This window comes from Balearica regulorum, chromosome W, assembly GCF_011004875.1.
Source record: "Balearica regulorum gibbericeps isolate bBalReg1 chromosome W, bBalReg1.pri, whole genome shotgun sequence".
NCBI lineage: Eukaryota > Metazoa > Chordata > Aves > Gruiformes > Gruidae > Balearica > Balearica regulorum.
In genome coordinates this window covers 20,704,214-20,724,964 of record NC_046219.1, presented here as the reverse complement: position 1 = coordinate 20,724,964, position 20,751 = coordinate 20,704,214, and the positions used below count along the sequence as shown (strand labels likewise).

The window sequence follows — 20,751 nt, the reverse complement described above, 5'->3', positions numbered from 1 at the left end:
TTGACTTATTGCACACCGGGCAAAGAATCAGCTTTTCAGACAACAGTGTCATCGGCCCAATGAGCTATAAATAATTCACCCTTACGCTGCCAGTCCAAATCCACCTGAGCCACTTCAATCTTGGCAGCCTGATCCACCTGCTGGTTGTTCTGATGTTCCTCAGTGGCCCGACTCTTGGGTACGTGGGCATCTACATGACGTACCTTTACAACTAGCTTCTCTAGCTGGGCAGCAATATCTTGCCACAGTGGGGCAGCACAGATGGGTTTGCCTCTGCCCTGCCAGTTGCTCCGCTTCCACTGCTGTAACCACCCCCACAGGGCATTGGCCACCATCCATCAATCAGTATAGAGGTACAGCGTTGGCCACTTTTCTCTTTCAGCAATATCTAAAGCCAGCTGGATGGCTTTCACCTCTGCAAACTGGCACGATTCACCTTCTCCTTCTGCAGCTTCTGTAACTCGCCGTGTAGGACTCCATACAGCGGCCTTCCACCTTCGATGCTTTCCCACGATGCGACAGGACCCATCAGTGAAGAGGGCATATGGTTTCTCATCTTCTGTTAGTTTATTATACGGTGGGGCTTCTTCAGCACGTGTCACCTCCTCCTCTGGCGACATTCCGAAATCTTTCCCTTCTGGCCAGTCTGTGATCACTTCCAGAATTCCTGGGTGATTGGGGTTTCTTATTGGACTCTGCTGTGTGATCAGTGCAACCCACTTACTCCACGTAGCATCAGTTGCATGGTGTGTAGAAGGGGCCCTCTCTTTGAACATCCAGCGCTGGCAGTCGGGGGCCAGGAGGAGCTGTGCTTCAGTGCCAATCACCTCTGAAGCAGCTTGAACCCCTTCATAGGCTGCCAATATCTCCTTTTCCGTTGGAGTGTAGCGGGCCTCGGATCCTCTGTATCCCCGACTCCAAAACCCCAGGGGTCGACCTCGAGTCTCCCCTGGTGCTTTCTGCCAGAGACTCCAGGTAGGGCCATTCTCCCCGGCTGCGATGTACAGTACATTTTTTACATCTGGTCCTGCCCGGACTGGCCCAAGGGCCACCGCATGAACTGTTTCTTGTTTAATTTGTTCAAAAGCTTGTCGTTGCTCAGGGCCCCATTTGAAATCATTCTTCTTCCGGGTTACATGGTAGAGAAGGTTTACAATGACACTGTAATTCGGAATGTGCATTTGCCAGAAACCCACAACACCTAAGAAGGCCTGTGTCTCCTTTTTGTTGGTTGGTGGAGACATGGCTGCTATTTTGTTGATAATATCCATAGGGATCTGACGCCGCCCATCATGCCACCTTATTCCTAAAAATTGGATTTCCTGCGCAGGCCCCTTCACCTTACTTTGTTTTATGGCAAAGCCAGCCTGCAGCAGGATTTGGATTATTTTCTTCCCTTTCTCAGAAACTTCCTCTGCTGCTCTGTTGCCCCATACAATGATGTCCTCAATGTATTGCAGGTGCTCTGGGGCTTCACCCTTTTCCAGTGCAGTCTGGATCAGTCCATGGCAAATGGTGGGGCTGTGTTTCCACCCCTGGGGCAGTCGATTCCAGGTGTACTGGAGGCCCCTCCAAGTGAAGGAAAACTGTGGCCTCTGCTACACTGCCAAAGGAATCAAGAAAAATGCATTAGCTATATCAGCTGTGGCATACCACTTGGCTGCCTTTGACTCCAGTTCATATTGAAGTTCCAGCATGTCTGGCATGGCAGCACCTCAACCTGACTAGATTCAGGGCCCCTCTAATCCTGCTCATCATATTCACTACTCACCTCTTGCCAAAAGGACTTAGAAGTCCCTTCAAGAGGATCAGAAGTGTGATCATCCTTCCACTTGATGTGAGGGGCTGCCTGCTGGAAACTGGAGCAGCATTTTTTTCTAGAAGAATCCCTTCTTATGACTGTCTTGCCTTCCAGCTCTTGTACTCGTGCCTGTAGGGTTGAAGTAGGCTTCCCATCCCATTTCCTCATGTCTTCTCCGTGGTCACGCAGGTAAAACCACAAGGTGCCTTGTTGTGTGTATGGTCTATATTCCCTCTCCAGAGCAGAGGAACACTTACTCCTAACAGCTGAAATACAGGTCTGTACAGGTGGGGACTAACACGTATCCTCTTCAAGTTGATGGACCTTCCGGGACAGTTTCTCCACAGCCAAGATGAGGGAGGAAGATTTTCTTCATATTGCCAGAGTCAGCCAGTCACTTCATCCACTGTTGGTGCCTCTTCGCTTTTCCAGTCGATTACTGCCAGTGAGTTGGTATGTGATGATGGTGCACTCCGTACAAATTTTCGCCACATGGGTCGGGTACATTGGACTTCATCGGGGTCTGTGGGCAAATGCTCATTGTCTGGATCATAATAAACCATTTCCCGCACGGCTAATTCCCTCAGATATTGGATACCTCTCTCCATGGTGGTCCACTTGCCTGGCCGACATACGACATCTTCGCTGAAAGGATACCTTTCCCTCACATTTGACAGGAGTCGCCTCCAGAGGCTAAGGACCTGTGCCTTCTTCCCAATTGCCTTGTCAATGCCCCCTTTCCCTAGACAGGGATCCCAGCTGCTTGGCCTCCCTGCCCTCCAGTTCCAGGCTACTGGCCCCGTTATCCCAGCAGCAGAGCAGCCAGGTAATAATGTGCTCCCCTGGAAGGCAGCTGAAATCTTTCCGCATATCTCGCAGCTCACTCAGGGACAGGGATCGAGTGATCACTTCTGGTTCTGGCTCTTCTTCTTGTTCTCGTGATGGTCCCGGTTCATCCTCATCTTTCACTAAGCGAACCGATTTCCTTGTGTATTTCTTTTTGTGTATAGGGACGACTGATACTGGTATGGGTTGATCTTTTGGCTCGGCTACAGTGCCTGTTGCGGGGGCCTGGGCAGCTGCAGTGCCTGAGGGTCTGTTCTCTCTCTCTCCCCCCGGATGGTGCTGTCTACTATCAAGCAGTGTTTGATAGATTGTGGCCAGGGCCCAGCACAGCGCAGTAAGTTGTGTCTCCTTAGAATCCCCACAGCATTATTCTTTCAAATATTCTACCATTTTATCAGGGTCTTGCAGTTGTTCGGGAGTGAAGCTCCAAACCATTGGGGTGAGAAGGTCTCTAGATACCTGCCCATACTCTCCCACATGCTATGCCAGCCCTGACTATTCAGCCTCAGGGAAGATCCCTGGGTGGTATTCTTAAAACAATTTTTGCTAACCCTGAACAGGAGTGGGAAAACATTCAGGAGACCTAGCAACAGGAATATACTGGCCTGAACATTCCAAGGATATTCAAAATTCTCAAAAATTGTTGTAACCAACCAAAAGGGAAAAGGGGAGGTGAAAGAGTGGGAGAAGGTATCCCCCCCCCCCGTCTTCCCCATAGATTGGTGCAATTATCAATCAGTTTTGAGAGATGTTGACCAAGGTATGGGCACGATAGAAATGCTACATACAATTACCATCTCAGACTCATGACCGTTGATGATATCTTATCATAAGTCGATATCACACAATACAACAGCATGAGAACACGAACCCCTCTCCCAGAGGTGATAAACAGCGCCGCAGGGATTACATAGAGTAAACATGGGTTTACAAACCAGACCCATGTGACCAACGACTATTTAAATAACATTAGAAATGCTTATAACAGCTTTGTTTTAACACACTTGGGTCAGACTTGTCGTTATCACAACCCTTTGAGCTCCACTTTGGGCACCATAAAGGACTGACATGGTTTAGCTGCAGCTGGCAGCTGAGCACCAAGCAGCCACTCGCTCCCCCCCTTCCCCCTGCTCCCCCCAGTGGAATGGGGAGGAGAGACAGAAGAAAAAGGTAAAACTTGTGGGTTGGGATAAGGACAGTATGATAGCACAGCAAAGGAAGAGGAAAACACTGTCACTACTAATAAAAGACTCTACAAAATGGGTGATATGCATTGGAATTTACTCAACCCCAGAGCCCATTGTACAGCCTGTCCCCAAGCAGTGAACCCCCCTCCCCAGCCAGCCCCCCCCCATTTTCGGACCATGACTTCATATGGTTTCGAATATCCCTTTGGCTAGTTTGGGTCAGCTATCCTGGCTGTGTACCTCCCAACTTTTTGTGAAAATTAACTCTATCCCAGCTGAAAACCAGGACAGCACCTCAGTCTGAGCTATTATATACAAATATATACACAACTGTATTTTTTCCTGGCTTACCGAATGTTCTGTAAGCACCAATTTTGAAAACTCCCATTTACGCTTTCAAGAAATATATTCCTTTCAGTCAAGATATGAACACAGGTCTGCACAAAATAACAATTAATTCATTCAGAATTCCATCTGTGTATTATATAATCACCTTGCCAAGCACATTTCTAGAGACTTAAATGAGTTTAGCAAACACTTTTTCTTTTTTCACCTTCATTGAAGTTGAAAGCTGGGTGTATAGAAATTTTTAGATTTCCCAGCACATACATACTCAAAATGGTTCTTAAAACCTTATAGGTTTTGATGCATATTCAAACTTATTGATGGCAACATTAACCAAATACCTAATCTTTATAATTTGTTCTAAATCTCCTTTTCCTTCTAATTAGTAGTGTGTCCATACATTTGGTGAAGCAATGCGAATGCAGAAAAAAATATCTAATTTTGGCTTCTCATTCCTAATAGATGTCACCTTTGCAACACCTTAATTTTTTTAGATCAATGTACAGTGACCAGGCATGTAGTTTTACACACCAGCAAATTTATGCATATTCTTTCTCTTTCTTGCTTTCTTGCTTCCCTGATTTCATTCTTTTTCTTTTTTCCTGTGGATTCAGGGAAGATCTTGACATAACAACCTTAGATTATATCACCTACTCTGCAACAATGCTGATTTTATGACTCTTTTCATTTCCCACCACTTGGTGGCATTATTATAATCATTTGTGTTGGACTTCAGATAAATTATTTGAGATAAAATTTTATTTGCAGATTCACAACAAAGAATACAATTGAGCAGCAGAAATCTTGGAAATTTAAAAATCTGTTTGCTTTTCTAGGAGTATTATGCTACACAGATAGTAGGAGATTAGTACTGAGAAACAGAACATAAACCAACACTTTTCCCCAAACTAAATCTTGCAGCTTTGCTAGTAATACAATTAGATGTCCTTCGTGGAGACGTATTTTTTCATGTAGTTATTGAAAATTGATGCAAAGCTTTCTGCTCTTTGACATTCTCTGTTTTACTTCCATTTATTAGATAGGTCCTCTTAGAAGACAGAAAAAAATGGAAGCATCTGTCCTGCTGTGGTGGGTTGACCCTGGCTGAGGGCCAGGTGCCCACCAGAGCCGCTCTATCACTCCCCTCCTTCACTAGACAGGGGAGAAAAGGTATAACAAAAAGCTTGTGGGTCGAGATAAGGACAGGGAGAGATCATTCTCTAATTATCATCACGAGCAAAACAGACTGAACTTAGAGAGGGGATTCATCTAATTTATTACTAAGCAAAACAGACTAGAGGAATGAGAAATAAAATCAAATCTTAAAACACCTCCCCCCACCCCTCCCATCTTCCCGGGCTCAACTTCACTCCCGGCTTCAACCTCCACCCCCCTCAGCAGCACAGGGGGACAGGGAATGGGGGTTACAGTCAGTTCATCACATGTTGTTTCTGCCACTTCTTCGTCCTCAGGGGGAGGACTCCTCTCATCATTCCCCTGCTCCAGCGTGGGGTCCCTCTCATGGGAGACAGTCCTTCACGACCTTCTCCAACGTGAGTCCTTCTCACGGGCTACAGTCCTTCACGAACTGCTCCAGCGTGGGTCTCTCCCACAGGGTGCAGACCTTCAGGAGCAAACTGCTCCAGCATGGGTCCCCCACAGGGTCACAAGTCCTGCCAGCAAACCTGCTCCGGCATGGGATCCTCTCTCCACGGATCCACAGGTCCTGCCAGGAGCTTGCTCCAGCGCGGGCTTCCCACGGGGTCACAGCCTCCTTCAGGTGCCTCCACCTGCTCCAGCGTGGGGTCCTCCAGGGGCTGCAGGTGGAATCTCTACACCCCCTCATCCTTCCTCCATGGGCTGCTGCAGGGGGACAGCCTCCTTCACCATGGTCTTCACCATGGGCTGCAGGGGGATCTCTGCTCCGGCACCTGGAGCACCTCCTCCCCCTCCTTCTGCACTGACCTTGGTGTCTGCAGAGTTTCTTACATCTTCTCACTCCTCTCTCTGGCTGCAAAAGCTCTCTCTAGCTGTTTTTCTTAAATATGTTATCACAGAGGCGCTGATTGGCTTGGCCTTGGCCAGCGCTGGGTCTGTCTTGGAGCCGGCTGGCATTGGCTCTATCAGACACAGGGGAAGCTTCTAGCAGCTTCTCACAGAAGCCACCCCTGTAGCCCCCCGGCTACCAAAACCTTGCCACACAAATCCAACACACCTGCATTCCAGGTTCTCTTGGACACATTATACAAGTAGAGTCATAGAGACTCCTGCAATTATTTCTAGTGGATATAATGTCTTTCCAAAAATGTAAGCAGCTGAAATATATTTTTACTAACCTGAGATTTATAAAATATGTACAACATGAAACTTACTGAGTTTGCCTGTGTCTACACATGCTTTTGTCTGTCACATTACCTTCTTCTCCCCCACAACCCACAAAGTAGTAAGAAAGGATAAAGGGTACCAACAATAGCGTTTGCAGAGAGCTGGATGAAATTAATGATATCTAACATATGTCTGATCTTGACCTTTGGGGATTTGTCTTACCAGTTAGTCTAAACTGCAGCAATGAGTGCTATGAATCCCTAATAGAAAATTCTTACACTGAAAATTTATACTTTATCATATTCTATATTTTGGACTTTTCTGAATGATTCAAACATAAAATCTTGCAGTAGTTTCTTTTTCTGGCTGAAATATAGACTTATTTAGAAGCATATAAAAAAAGGCAATTCCTCATTTAAAAAAGGCAACTCCCTATAGTTTTTCATGAAAAAGTCTTACAATATTTCCATAGACTTCTTGCTTTTAAATTATGAGCCTATCTTGCAAAGATCTGATATCATAACACATTTTAATGTTGAATTGCATCACAGAGAGTGTAAGTTTTGAATATTGTTGTTTCCATTAGAATCAGATATCTGTGAAGACAATATCCATACTATAACACTATTAAGACTTCTAAGTGGATGAAGTTCAGAGGGAAAATGCATCAAAATGAAGTTGATTCTTCAGGTCAAAATCCTGAGTGGGTTTTGAGGAGATCCAGCTCATATAGATGACAGCATTGGATTAATCTCGTCAGTGTTTAGGTCATCTTTAATACTGAGGGTCATGGAGTAACATGTAGGCCTCTCAGATTCTCAGATGAAATTGTGTCAGCCCATTTAATTTTTACATGCTTCCTACTATGGTGATGGTTTCATATATCACAGTAGTAATAGTAACCATGATATATGGTAACTCGTAATTTCCTTGCCTGTGTTTATTGTGGGTTTTTTCTTTTTATTGGGAGCTCACTTTGTTTTGATAATTATACCTGTAAAGCAATTTATAAATATGTATGCTTTTTGAAGTGCAACTAGTGTCTGGGAGCAGTGATAAACTCTAGAAACTCTAATCTATTTTTTTTATTTTAGCATTGCAAGCACCAAAAAGTGGAAAAGCTAGAACTTTGCTTTGAAAATCAGTTTTAATTATTTTTTTCCAAATGAATATAGACATAAAAAAGGTTTATCTGCACAGGTGCTTCATGCACAGGAAGCAGAATTACACATAGTTTGACAAAAAGTCACAAACGAATAAATGCAATTCTTTTTTGAACTTGATAATAATTTATTTGAGCTTTGCTTATTTTAAGTAACAAAATGGCACACTAAAGCTTCAGAATTCTCTTTTGTACACATTAATTTCACTATCTCAACTCCGTCTGAGAATAACCTACCCATAGTGAAAAAGAAGGAAGTTAGTGTTGAAAGACAGTTAGTTAACCCTTTGGGCAAAATTTTTAGGTGAAATTGCAAGACCTGACAATTTGTTGTATTCTCTTTTCCTTTCTCTTTCTAAAGTCCCAGTAAGAAAAGCCATGTGTTCATTGCTCCAGCCTGAAAGTGTTCAATCTTTATATGTTAGTGGCACATGAGGATTTATCCAATGGGAAGAAATTAAAGTACTGCTTTTTAATCAACAGATATTATTTATAGTTGACTTGCAGAATGTTTTTTCATTCTAAACTGTGAGTTGATTCCAGTAAGTAGTGGAGACAAGAAACTGGCCTGTATATTAGAGGAAATTTCAGAATTCTTTGACTGTAGTGACTGTGTGGCAGCCAACAGTAACTAGTTCCATAATTACTTCTGGCTGATTTGCTCATATGTGTACAGGTCAAAGAACTGAGCTCTATCACGTTTAAGTTTGGACACAAAGTATGCATCCAGATTTTGAAGAACCTCCAAAGGGTGTGTGAGGAACTCTAAAGCTATAGTCACTCATTCCTTGTCATGAAGAGATTAGCTCCATAGGAGTAAATTTTATCATACTGTGTACTTTAAGCTTTATAAACAAGCTAGGCCTTTAGGATTTTGGCTTTATATACATGGCCTACTTCTATACCACCCTGTTAAGTAATCCAGTAAAGATGCCAGGACAGGAGTACACAGCCTTCATCCACATTTCACTGGTAATATCTGGCCATGGAAATGTCCTCAAAATATCAGAGAAGTGGGATATTTGGAAATCCCAACCATCCTAAAAGCTCCTGCTGTAGTAGCATTTACTACATGGCCTGCATTCTACCTATCAGGTCAAGCACAACCTTCTGGCCAGGACAACCCTGCCATAGGGAACTTAGGACCATGCTGTTTTTCCTTTGTGTGATGCATCGAGCTGGTAGCAATACATGAGAAGCTGCTGAAATGCATCATGTAGGCTGTGATATCAGGTTACTATCCCAGGAGCAATGGTGCACTGGCCAGCAGTGGTCATAGGCTGGGCCACCGCAAGGTTATTGTGAACCTTGCAACTAAAGGCTCATCTTGTTTTTTACATTGCTAGAACCCACTGTAGAGCTCACAGGTTCTTGCACAGATTCAATTAATGGGATGGAAATTTCAGATTCAAAGGTAACTTTTGTTTGCCTGTACCAGGAAACTGTGCGCCAACATATTTTTGAAAAATTAGCTTACTAGTTCCCAGAAGAGAAGACAATGGCACACAACCTCTGGATGCTGGGCACAATGCCCACAGCACATTGATTCATGACACAGCATTTTGATATCTGCAAGTTCATCATTTATGTGACTTTAAGAGATCTTCAGAACCATGTACATTTCCTGTACATTTATTACTGTCATGCAACACAGGTCATATCACAGGAACCCTACAGGTCTGTGTCGATAACCTTTTCCTCTGACAAACTTTTTTTTCTGTTCCCTGTCTTTCAGCCAACTCTTAATCTATAAAAGCCCATGACAATATAATTCTTTTTAAGAATCTTTGATAAGGAACTGTGTCAAAAACTGCTTGGATATTCAAAAGGAATTCATTTTCAGCAGTGAAAATGGCCCACCTTTTACACCTCAATCATCTATTGGCCCTACAGACTCTCTGGTAAGCTTCCTACTTCTGAAGTGTTTGAAAAAGTGCTCAACTAGTTTCTCAAAATTGTTTTTGTCCAATGTCATTAAAATTCCATGTTTAACACATCAGAATTAAGGCTTCCTCCCTTTTTCCTGTTTTGGCATGATTTCTGCTTTTTGAAGACTTGTATATTTTTTATTTGTAAATACCACCTTCACTCTGCTTTAAACACAACAGCTCTTTTTTTTTAGTACTTCTACTCTTTCAGGTGGGTAATAGAACCTACTTTGACAATTACTTTGAGTATCCTATATGGTGTATTTAAATTAAAAAAAAGTGTCATTTGAAAGCATTTTAGACCTTTTCCTGATTTTTTTTTTCATTTCTTTTGGACAAATTTTCTAGTTGCTTATGTAGGTGATGGAAATGAAGTGAAATATCTTCTTTCCTGTACTGCTTGGCTTTCTGGGTAGTCTTCTACTACTTGATATGTGGTGAGGGATTGCCTTGATGAGGATTTCTTGGGTCATTCTGTGTTCAAGCCAGAGCCTTTTTTCCAGCATCACTTCAGAATAAGTTCCCCTCCTTTACTGATATTTCGTGCATGCTCTGACTGTAAGTGTTGAGGGCAGGTTGGCAGCAACCTCCTCAGACAGCTTCCACTTCCAGAACCTGATGAAAATGTAGTGCTGTCCTTTGGCCATTTTGGGTTACTACCTACTTGCTGTAGGAGAGCGGAGTGATTATACAGGAGTGTCATTATTTATTATTTACAAGCTCTTTGTGCCACTGACAGAATCTAAGTGTGTAACAACACTGGGACAGAGCAAACAGGTGTGACAGCACAGGCCACACATAGTCTTGAAGAATGTATTGACTACAAGGATTGCAAGGGCACACTGGAAGCATACAGGACCCAGATAACACTCTCTGGCATGCTGTCTGGGGTGCTCTGCCATTCATTCAGAGACACTCCAGGAGCTGGACATTGTAAAAAGCCAGGAAATTAAAACCTGAGGACACATTTGGGAGCAATCTTTCAGTGTGTAGCCAAAAAAGACAATGACATTTAAGAGCATTTTTCCAGAGCTCAGCAGCCACAATTGAAGATCATGTTAAAAACAAACAGTTCCAAACTTATATCCCATTCATTGCAAAAATCAGCATTTTCAAAAGGTCTCAACACATGGTCTTGCCAGTATTTGTGAAAATCTGTCCAGTAACAGATTTTCTGAATATTGAACTTCAAGAAAAAGTCTACCTTGCTTTCAGATGCAAGAGTCATCTTCTGGAAATCTGCTCCGAACTGCAGGTTTTGAACCCTTGAAAACTCAGGAGTTTCAGCTTTTTAAAAAATGTAAATTTAAAGAAGTTTTCACCCTACATTGTATCCTTCAAAAACAAGGCAAAATTAACAACACACTTTTTTTTTCCAATCACTGTAGAAATGCAGAAAACACCTTTAAATCCTATCTGTGGATCAAGTTCCCCATTCATGACAGGTTACCATCAGTGTGAAGTTTGGAACAATTTCCCCTCAACCAAGAGAAAAAAGAGCTCAAGTTTGGTTTTAGTTACAATCTTATATTTCACAGAGGGACAAGGCATGACTTAAGCCAGCAGGTATGAATGGTCTTCTGACAGGAGAAATAATTCACCTTATAGAAGCAAGAAGTGAGTGTCTCTGACTTTATATGTAGTATAGAGCTGCACAGCTGTGCAACTCCTTTGAGCAAGTGTCAGAGAGGGAAGAAGCCTTCTCCCCAAAATCACCACAGCAGTCACAATTCACCTGAACTCTTCCACTGAAGCATTAGATTCCCCTTTCCTAGGACTATTCCTCCTCTTATTTGTTCTCTGTTCTTTCCCTTATGTCACCAATTTATTTATTTTTACCCTGCTTTCCCCTCATTCCCCTCCACTCAATGTATTTCTAGCACTGCAGCCCAGTCCCTGTAACACCCTGTTGTGTTAATCTGGGTCCTCCTTTTTTGTGGTGCTTGAAACTGTGACTGAGCAAACCTTTGATTTGCACTTGCTCTCGGCTCAGTCAGCTGTCACACAGAGTTGTGATAGCCACTGGGTTTCATGATATGTGCCTGAAAAACAGAGAGAAAGCAGTAAAATATCACTCTCACGAGCAATATGTTTTGTTTAGGAATTTGCAAAAGGTGGGGGTTTGCTCTAAGTTTTTAATAGTTCAGTAGTTTTAATTGTCTCTGCGAGTGCGGGCAGGAAAGAAACACATTGCTTTACCCTAAGTTTCTTTTCTTCCAACCTCAGAGCTTCTCAGGATGGCCCACGGGTTTCTCGGCATGTGGAGAGGTCATGGTTGCGTGGCTGCGCAGCTGTGAGGATGCCCAAACAGCGCAACAACCCACAAAGAAAACTGTGCAGAATGCCAACTTGCAGTTCAGGTACTGCATATATAGTGTGATCGGTCTTTTCATAGACTCACTCTTCTTCATGAAAAACCATATTCCATGACAATGACCAAATGTTGTTGTGGTGGGTTGACCCTGGCTGAGGGCCAGGTGCCCACCAGAGCTGCTCTATCACTCCCCTCCTTCATTAGACAGGGGAGAAAAGGTATAACGGAAAGCTTGTGGGTTGAGATAAGGACAGGGAGAGATCATTCTCTAATTATCATCACGAGCAAAACAGACCGAACTTAGAGAGGGAATTCATCTTATTTATTACTAAGCAAAACAGAGTAGAGGAATGAGAAATAAAACCAAATCTTAAAACACCTCCCCCCACCCCTCCCATCTTCCCGGGCTCAACTTCACTCCCGGCTTCAACCTCCGCCCCCCCTCAGAGGCACAGGGGGACGGGGAGTGGGGGTTACGGTCAGTTCATCACGCGGTGTTTCTGCCGCTTCTTCATCCTCAGGGGGAGGACTCCTTCCCCTGCTCCAGCGTGGGGTCCCTCTCACGGGAGACAGTCCTTCATGACCTTCTCCAACGTGAGTCTCCTCCACGGGGTGCAGTCCTTCAGGACCAAACTGCTCCAGTGTGGGTCCCCCACGGGGTCACAAGTCCTGTCAGCAAACCTGCTCCAGCTTGGGCTACTCTCTCCACGGATCCACAGGTCCTGCCAGGAGCTTGCTCCAGCGCAGGCTTCCCACGGGGTCACAGCCTCCTTCAGGTATCTCCACCTGCTCTGGCATGGGGTCCTCCAGGGGCTGCAGGTGGAATCTCTACACCCCCTCATCCTTCCTCCATGGGCTGCTGCAGGGGGACAGCCTGCTTCACCATGGTCTTCACCATGGGCTGCAGGGGGATCTCTGCTCCGGCGCCTGGAGCACCTCCTCCCCCTCCTTCTGCACTGACCTTGGTGTCTGCAGATGTTCTTACATCTTCTCACTCCTCTCTCTGGCTGCAAAAAAGCGCTCTCTAACTGTTTTTCTCTTTCTTAAATATGTTATCACAGAGGTGCTGATTGGCTTGGCCTTGCCAGGGGCGGGTCCGTCTTGGAGCCGGCTGGCATTGGCTCTACCAGACACAGGGGAAGCTTCTAGCAGCTTCTCACAGAAGCCACCCCTGTAGCCCCCCTGCTACCAAAACCTTGCCATGCAAAACCAACACAGTTGTGTATCACGTAGGTTGCTTCACGACTAACACAAGAACTTCTCTTTGCCTCAGTGGTATTGGAAAACAGTCAGTGTCTGTTTCCAGACTGTTAAACAGCTCTATAGAATCATAGAATCATAGAATATCCTGAGTTGGAAGCGACCCATAAGGATCATCGAGTCCAACTCCTGGCCCCACACAGGACCAGCCGAATCAGAGCATATGACTGAGAGTGTTATCCAGACGCTTCTTGAACTCAGTCAAGCTTGGTGCTGTGACCACTTCCCTGGGGAGCCTGTTCCAGTGCCCGACCACCCTCTCAGTGAAGAACCTTTTCCTAATATCCAACCTAAACCTCCCCCATCGCAGCTTCATTCCATTCCCTTGGGTTCTATCACTGATCACCAGAGGGAGATCAGCGCCTGCCCCTTCGCTCCCCCTCGTGAGGAAGTTGTAGGCCGCGATGAGGTCTCCCCTCAGTCTCCTCTTCTCTAGGCTGAACAAACCAAGGGACTTCAGCCTCTCCTCATACGTCTTCCCTTCTAGACCCTTCACCATCTTTGTTGCCCTCCTTTGGACACTCTCCAATAGTTTTATGTCCTTTTTGCACTGTGGCGCCCAAAACTGCACGCAGTACTCAAGGTGAGGCCGCACCAGTACAGTGTAGAGCGGGACAATCACTTCCCTAGACCGGCTAGCAATGCCGTGCTTGATGCACCCCAGGATACGGTTGGCCTTCCTGGCAGCCTGGGCACACTGTTGACTCATGTTCAACTTGCTCTCGACCAAGACCCCCAAGTCCCTTTCAGCATGGCTGGTCTCCAGCGTCTCATCGCCCAGTCTGTATGTATAGCCAGGGTTGCCCCTTCCCAGGTGCAGAATCTGGCACTTGCCCTTTTTAAACCTCATGTGGTTGGTGATTGCCCAGTTCTCCGATTTGTCCAGATCTCTCTGTGAGGCCTCTCCACCCTCGATGGAATTAACAGCTCCTCCCAATTTGGTGTCATCTGCAAACTCGTTCACGACACCTTCTAGTCCTACATCCAAGTCATTTATGAAAACATTAAAGAGAACTGGCCCTAAAACTGAGCTTTCTTGGGAGCTTTCTCCTCCTTTGATTTAAATTCATTGGTTGACTTATAGTTGGGACTATTCACTCTGGATAATAAAAAGTTCCTTGGCCTCACAGAGTAAATAGGCAAACAAAAATGTCTTACACTAGAGCAGTGAGTTTTCCAAACGCAACTAAGTTACATATCCCAGTTCTTTTTTAGTCCTCAACTGTGGATAGTAGAAAACACATAAATGACAGTCATAATGACCAGACTTTGCAGTGCACATACGTGAAAGATTTCAGAAAATATTAGCATTAGAAACATCCACAGAGGTTTTTTTTTCTTCTGTGATTTGCTAAAAGCTTCCAGAATGCTCTTAATTTTTCTTTAATATTTAAAATGGTTATGTTCTGCATGGGGAGAAAAATATAATCAAACTTTTACTCAAGACCAGTTTGTTGAATTTTCTGCAGCAAAAAATACAAGTGTAAGTAGTGTCCCCCCACGCCCCTCTCCTTCTTCACACTTGCCCCAGGGCGACTCCCCCAGCTTGTGCTGCTAATGCAGCTGCGCATTGACCTGGACCACTTCCCTAAACTGACAACCACAGGGTTGGTTTTAGCTAAATTATATTTAACCTGGCTCAGTCCCAGTTCAGCTCACTGCTTTGGCTCATTACATGGAAATGAACATCCAAGGATGAAGGGAACCATACTGCTCAAACTGCTGTTTTGAACCAGAGAAATGATCATGAAACCACAATCTCAGCATCAAATTTACTTGTGTCAAAGTCAGTAATTTGCCCAGACAACTGATGTGCTAGACTGCTAATCAACTTAAAGAACTAATCAAGTAATGCTGAGGAACTTATCTGAGTATAATATATTAGTAATAAATATTTTCTGTATACAACAATGAACCTTTAAAGCAAAAAGGCATATGAGTAAAATTCTTTCCATCTTAGAAACAGAGAAACCTTCCCAGTATCAAATCAGAAGAGAGATGCTGCTCTGAGAGATGATCAGAAGAGACATACTAAAATGAAAATGACCTGCAGATAACAAAAACTGCTCCCTAATATTGAAATGAATATTTTATTAACTAAATTTTGTATTTATTCATGCTAGGCAGTTAAAGCAAAATTGCAATCTTTTAGCTCTTTTAGTAATTTTTTTTATCCAGAAATTCTTGGAATAAGCTAGTTTAGAGAATGATTAAAATACTTTAACTGAAAATATATAGTTCAATGAACACGGTTAAACTGTAACAGTAAAATTCATTCTTCCTACTCAGCTGTTGAAGTGGTACTCAGGTACCAGTGTTTTGCTCTGCTGGATATGTAGCTGACTGAGCCTAGCATCAGTGTGAACAGAAGGGGGTGGTGTTACCTCAGCTTGTGCAAGGATCTGACCGCCTAAGAAAGGAACAAAAAAAAAATTACCCCTGACTTCATTAGCTCCACTGAGAGAAGAATAAAATACCTACAAAATGAACTAACATTGTTTACATTAAATGAGATTTTAAAAATATTTTATTACCATTTGATATGGCTTTTTTTTCCTACTCAGCATTGTCAGTTTAGCTGATTTACAAAATGCATATGAAGTGCAGAGATATATTTAGAATAGAGTTCTGCAGCATCATTACACAATGCCCCATTTTTCATGCTGTATTACTCTTGAAAATCTGTTCTATGCATTGCATGATAATATAGCCAAAGATTACTTTGTAAGCTGAATCAAAAATATGCAACATACCCAAATATCTAGAAGTAATGGAGAGAGTCTCATCCAAAAAACTTCCTCTGATGAGGAAATGCAACTTTCTATAGCCATAATTTCTCAGAAAACTTTGCTTTTATTTTTCTGTCTCCTGCACTGTTGATAATTTTGATTCACAAGAATGTCAAGCTTTTAGAAGTTTGTATTCCTTTCCAAAGGTAAAGCTAAGTGTTTCTAACATCATCCAAAGTGGTCTGAGAAGAGAGAGTTTTGAAAACATGCATTTATGACTCTTTGAATCTGTGATAACTACTTGGATACTTTGCAGTATATCATCACTGACCTTTTCTTGTGAGCACTCATGATTGCAGAGAGATTAATTCATTAAGTTTTACTAAAATGTTTTGAAGATGTAAGATTCCAGATACCATAAGTACGACAGAAAATCTTATATGCTGTCTACTGTCTAGCAGAACAGTCTGCTTAGGGGAATATGCATGCAAAGTATGCACGAACTGCAGAAGTTGTAGTAACACTAAGAAATCTTGGGGTAGGAAGGAAGAGATACAATCAGTATAATATATTTATCTATAGACATCTTCTATGCAAACATGGCTTCAGAGACACCAGTAGAATACATACATTGAATTTGTTTCCACTAGCACCTAAGTGCTACATGCTACCTGGAGAAAAGTCCATAGTTACTACTCAAAAAAAAGTAATCTTGAAGTACTTGGTTTGCAAGGCCACCTGGTCTCATTTTGTTCATCATAAAAATCTTAGGTTTGCTTGACGTTACAAGTTAACTTGGCAAAATGTTACTGAATTAGTGAAATCACAGTATTGGATCAGGAATCTGCTTCAATTTCTCTTATTACCAATTTAGCAGTGAAACTAAGCGTGTGCTTAATTTTAAGCATATATGTAAATACCATTGAAATCAATAGGATTTATGCACATAAAGTGCTTTGCTGAATTGGGGCCAGTAAAGAAATATCACTAATCTCATTAATAAAGGAAATAGGAGTTAGTCCAAGTTACTCATCACAGTCTGTTTATGGGGAAAGAGCTGTGCTTTTTATGTCTTCACTGTCTTACACTTTAAAAAATACATACAAGCCAGAAAGGGAAATTCAACTTTCTATAACGTGATACTATAATTTGTGCAGTAACCCCTTCATGATTGTATTTTTGCTTGTTTGAGCTACTGACATTTCTCACCCCCAGTAAATCTGTTCTCGGTTTGGCAATCCCTTTTAACTGTGTTCTGTTTCTGCTTTCTCCCTCCTCTTCCCCTCACACCAAATCTGTTCTATTTTGACTTTGGCAAAATTATACAGATTAGTGCTGAATAACCAACACAAAGGAAAACTGTAATTTGAGAGATTTAGGGCCAAGTTCTTAACTGATTTAAATCCTCACAGCTCCAAAGGAGTAACTGAAGCAACATGAGTTGAATCACAGAATTACACACGATCATAGAATGGTAGGTGTTGGAAGGGAGATCATCTAGTCCATCCCTAATGTTAAACCAGGATCACCTAGAGCATGTTGCACAGAATCACATCCAGGTGGGTTTTGAATATCTCCAGAGAAGGAGACTCCACAACCTCTCTGGGCAGCCTGTTCCAGTGCTCGGTCACCCTCAAAGTGAAGAAGTTTGTCCTCATGTTCAGATGGAACTTCCTGTGTTCCAGCTTGTGCCCATTGCCCCTTGTCACTGAGCACCACTGAAAAGAGTCTGGCCCCATCCTCTGGACATCCACCCTTTAGATATTGATAAGCCTTGGTGAGATCCCCTTTCAGTCTTCTCTTCTCCAGGCTAAACAGACCCAGCTCTCTCAGCCTTTCCTCATAAGAGACATGCTCCAGTCCCCTCATCATCTTTGTAGCCCTCCGCTGGACTCTCTCCAGTAGTTCCCTGTCTTTCTTGAACTGGGGAGCCCAGAACTGGACACAATATTCCAGATGTGGCCTCACCAGGGCAGACTAGAGGGGGAGGATAACTTCCCTCGACCTGCTGGCCACGCTCTTCTTAATGCACCCCAGGATACCATTAGCTTTCTTGGCCACAAGGGCACATTGCTGGCTCATGGAGAGCTTGTTGCCCATCAGGACTCCCAGGTCCTTCTCCGCAGTGCTGCTTCCCAGCAGGTCAATCCCTAGCCTATACTGGTGCTTGGGGTTATTCCTCCCTAGGTGGAGGACCCTACACTTGTCCTTGTTGAATTTCATTTGGTTCCTCTCCGCCCAGCTCTCTAGCCTGTCCAGGTCTCGCTGAATGGCAGCACAGCCTTCTGGTGTATCAGCCACTCCTCCCAGTTTAGTATCATCAGTGCAGAAGGAGGGGGAGGAGGTGCTCCAGGCACTGGAGCAGAGATTCCCCTGCAGCCCATGGTGAAGACCATGGTGAGGCAGTCTGTCCCCCTGCAGCCCACCGAGGTTAATGGGGGAGCAGATATCCACCTGCAGTCCGTGGAGGACCCCATGCCAGAGCAGGTGGAGGCACCTGAAGGAGGCTGTGACCCCATGGGAAGCCCGCGCTGGAGTAAATCCTGGCAGGACCAGTGGCCGCATGAAGAGAAGCCCACGCTGGAGCAGGTTTGCTGGCAGGACTTTGTTTCTGAAGGACCGCACTCTGTGGAAGAGACCCACACGGGGACAGTTTGTGAAGAACTGCAGCCCGTGGGAAGGACTCACATTGAAGAAGTTCATGGAGAACCGTCTCCTGTGGGAGGGACCCCACTCTGGAGCAGAGGAAGAGTGTGAGGAGTCCTCCCCCTGAGGAGGAAGGAGAGGCAGAGACAACGTGTGATGAACTGACTGCAACCCCCATTCCCTTTCCCCTTTGCTGCTCGAGGGAAGGAGGTAGAGAATTTAGGAGTAAAGGTAAGCCCGGGAAGAAGTGAGGGGAAGGTGTTTTTTTTAAGATTTGGTTTTATTTCTCATTACTTAACTCTGATTTTATTGGTAATAAATTAATTTATTTTTCCTGGGTTGAACGATCTCCCCCTGTCTTTATCTCGACCTATGAGCCTTTCATTATGTTTTCTCTCCCCTGTCCAGTTGAGGAGGGGAGTGATAGAGCAGCTTTGGTGGGCACCTGGCATCCAGACAGGGTCAACCCACCACACTGGCTCATATTATTAGTTCATAAATTTCAAACATATGCATATACCCTGCACTATGCTACACTGTTATCCTTTCAGGACATACCTGTTTATTATAAGCTTGAAGGGGGATAATACACAATGCCATGTGACATTTCTTCCATCTAATCCACAGAGAGAAATAGTCATCCTGTTCCTCTTAGTGCAAGGGAAATATCCAGCTTCCTCATATTTACCATAAAAGAGGTGAATAGACTGTGTAAGATTTGTACTTAGAGATCCACCAACCTGTTAATCATAGAATCATAGAATAATTTAGGTTGGAAAAGACCCTTAAGGTCATCGAGTCCAACCAGTAACCTAACACTACCAAATCCACCAATAAACCATGTGTCTAAGCGCCATGCCTACACATCCATTAAGTACCTCCAGGGATGGTAATTCATCCACTTCCCTTGGCAGCCTGTTCCAATGCTTGATAACCCATTCAGTGAAGAAATTTTTCCGAATATCCAATCTAAACCTCCCCGGTGCAACTTGAGGCCATTTCCTCTCATCCTATCACTTGTTATCTGGGAAAAGCAAAAAAACTCACCTTGCTACAACCTCCTTTCAGGTAGTTGTAGAGACCAATAAGGTCTCCCCTCACCCTCCTTTTATCCAGGCTAAACAACCCTAGTTCCTAGTTCCCTCAGCTGCTCCTCATAACACTTCTTCTCGAGACCCTTCACTATCTTTGTTGCCCTTCTTTGGACATGCTCCAGCACCTCACTGTCTTTCTTGTAGTGAGATGCCCAAAAGTGAACACAGTATTCAAGATGTGGCATCACTAGTGATGAGTACAGGGGGACAATAGTTTCCCTAGTCCTGCTGGCCACACTATTTCAGATTGACACTTCTGCCTGACTAGGTGTCATCTGCAAACTTAGTGAGGGTGCACTCGATCCCCTCGTCCAGATCATTGATAAAGATATTAAACAGAACTGGCCCAGTACTGAGCCCTGGGGAACACTACCTGTGACCCACCACCAACTGGATGCAACTCCATTCACCAAAACCTTTTGGGCCCAGCCATCCAGCCAGTTTTTTACGCAGTGAAGCCTATGCCTGTCCAAGCCATGAACAGTCAGTTTCTCTAGGAGAATGCTGTGGGAAACGGTGTCAAAGGCTTTACTGAAGTCTAGGTAGACAACATCCACAGCCTTTCCCTCATTCTCTAAGCGGGTCACCTTGTCAGAAAAAGATATCAGGTCAGTCAAGCAGGATCTGCCTTTCATGAACCCATGTTGACTGGGCCTGATCACCTGGTTATCCTGTACATGCCATATGATGGCACTCAAGATGATCTGCTCCATAATCTTCCCCGGTACCAAGGTCAGGCTGACAGGCCTGTAGTTCCCCAGATCCTCCTTCTGGCCCTTCTTGTGGATGGGCATCACAGTTGCTAAATTCCAGTCAACTGGGACCTCCTCGGTTAGCTGGAAGGGCTGATAAATGATTCAAAGTGGCTTGGTGAGCACTCCCACCAGCTCCCTCAGTACCCTTGAGTGGATCTCATTTGGCCCCATAGACTTGTGTGTGTCTAAGTGGTGTAGCAGGTTGCCAACCATTTCCCCTTCAATTATGGGGGCTCCCTGTCCCTGTCTTTGTCATGGTTTAGCCCCAGCCAGCAGCTGAGTACCATGTGGCTGCTCGCTCATCCTTCTCCCTTGGCAGGATGGGGAGGAGAATGGGAAGACAAAGGTAAACCTCGTGG

General features: G+C 44.1%; 2 long non-coding RNA genes across 3 annotated transcripts in view; both read left to right on the top strand.

Annotated features, from left to right (window-relative positions):
• LOC142599250 (uncharacterized) overlaps nucleotides 1-5,888 on the top strand; it is a 52,087-nt gene extending 46,199 nt beyond the window's left edge. Inside the window, exon 3 of the long non-coding RNA XR_012832879.1 lies at nucleotides 5,777-5,888. This is a non-coding gene — a long non-coding RNA (uncharacterized LOC142599250). The remainder of the gene's footprint in view (nucleotides 1-5,776) is intronic.
• LOC142599221 (uncharacterized) overlaps nucleotides 1-20,751 on the top strand; it is a 706,610-nt gene that overhangs the window by 416,025 nt on the left and 269,834 nt on the right. The window lies entirely within an intron of this gene.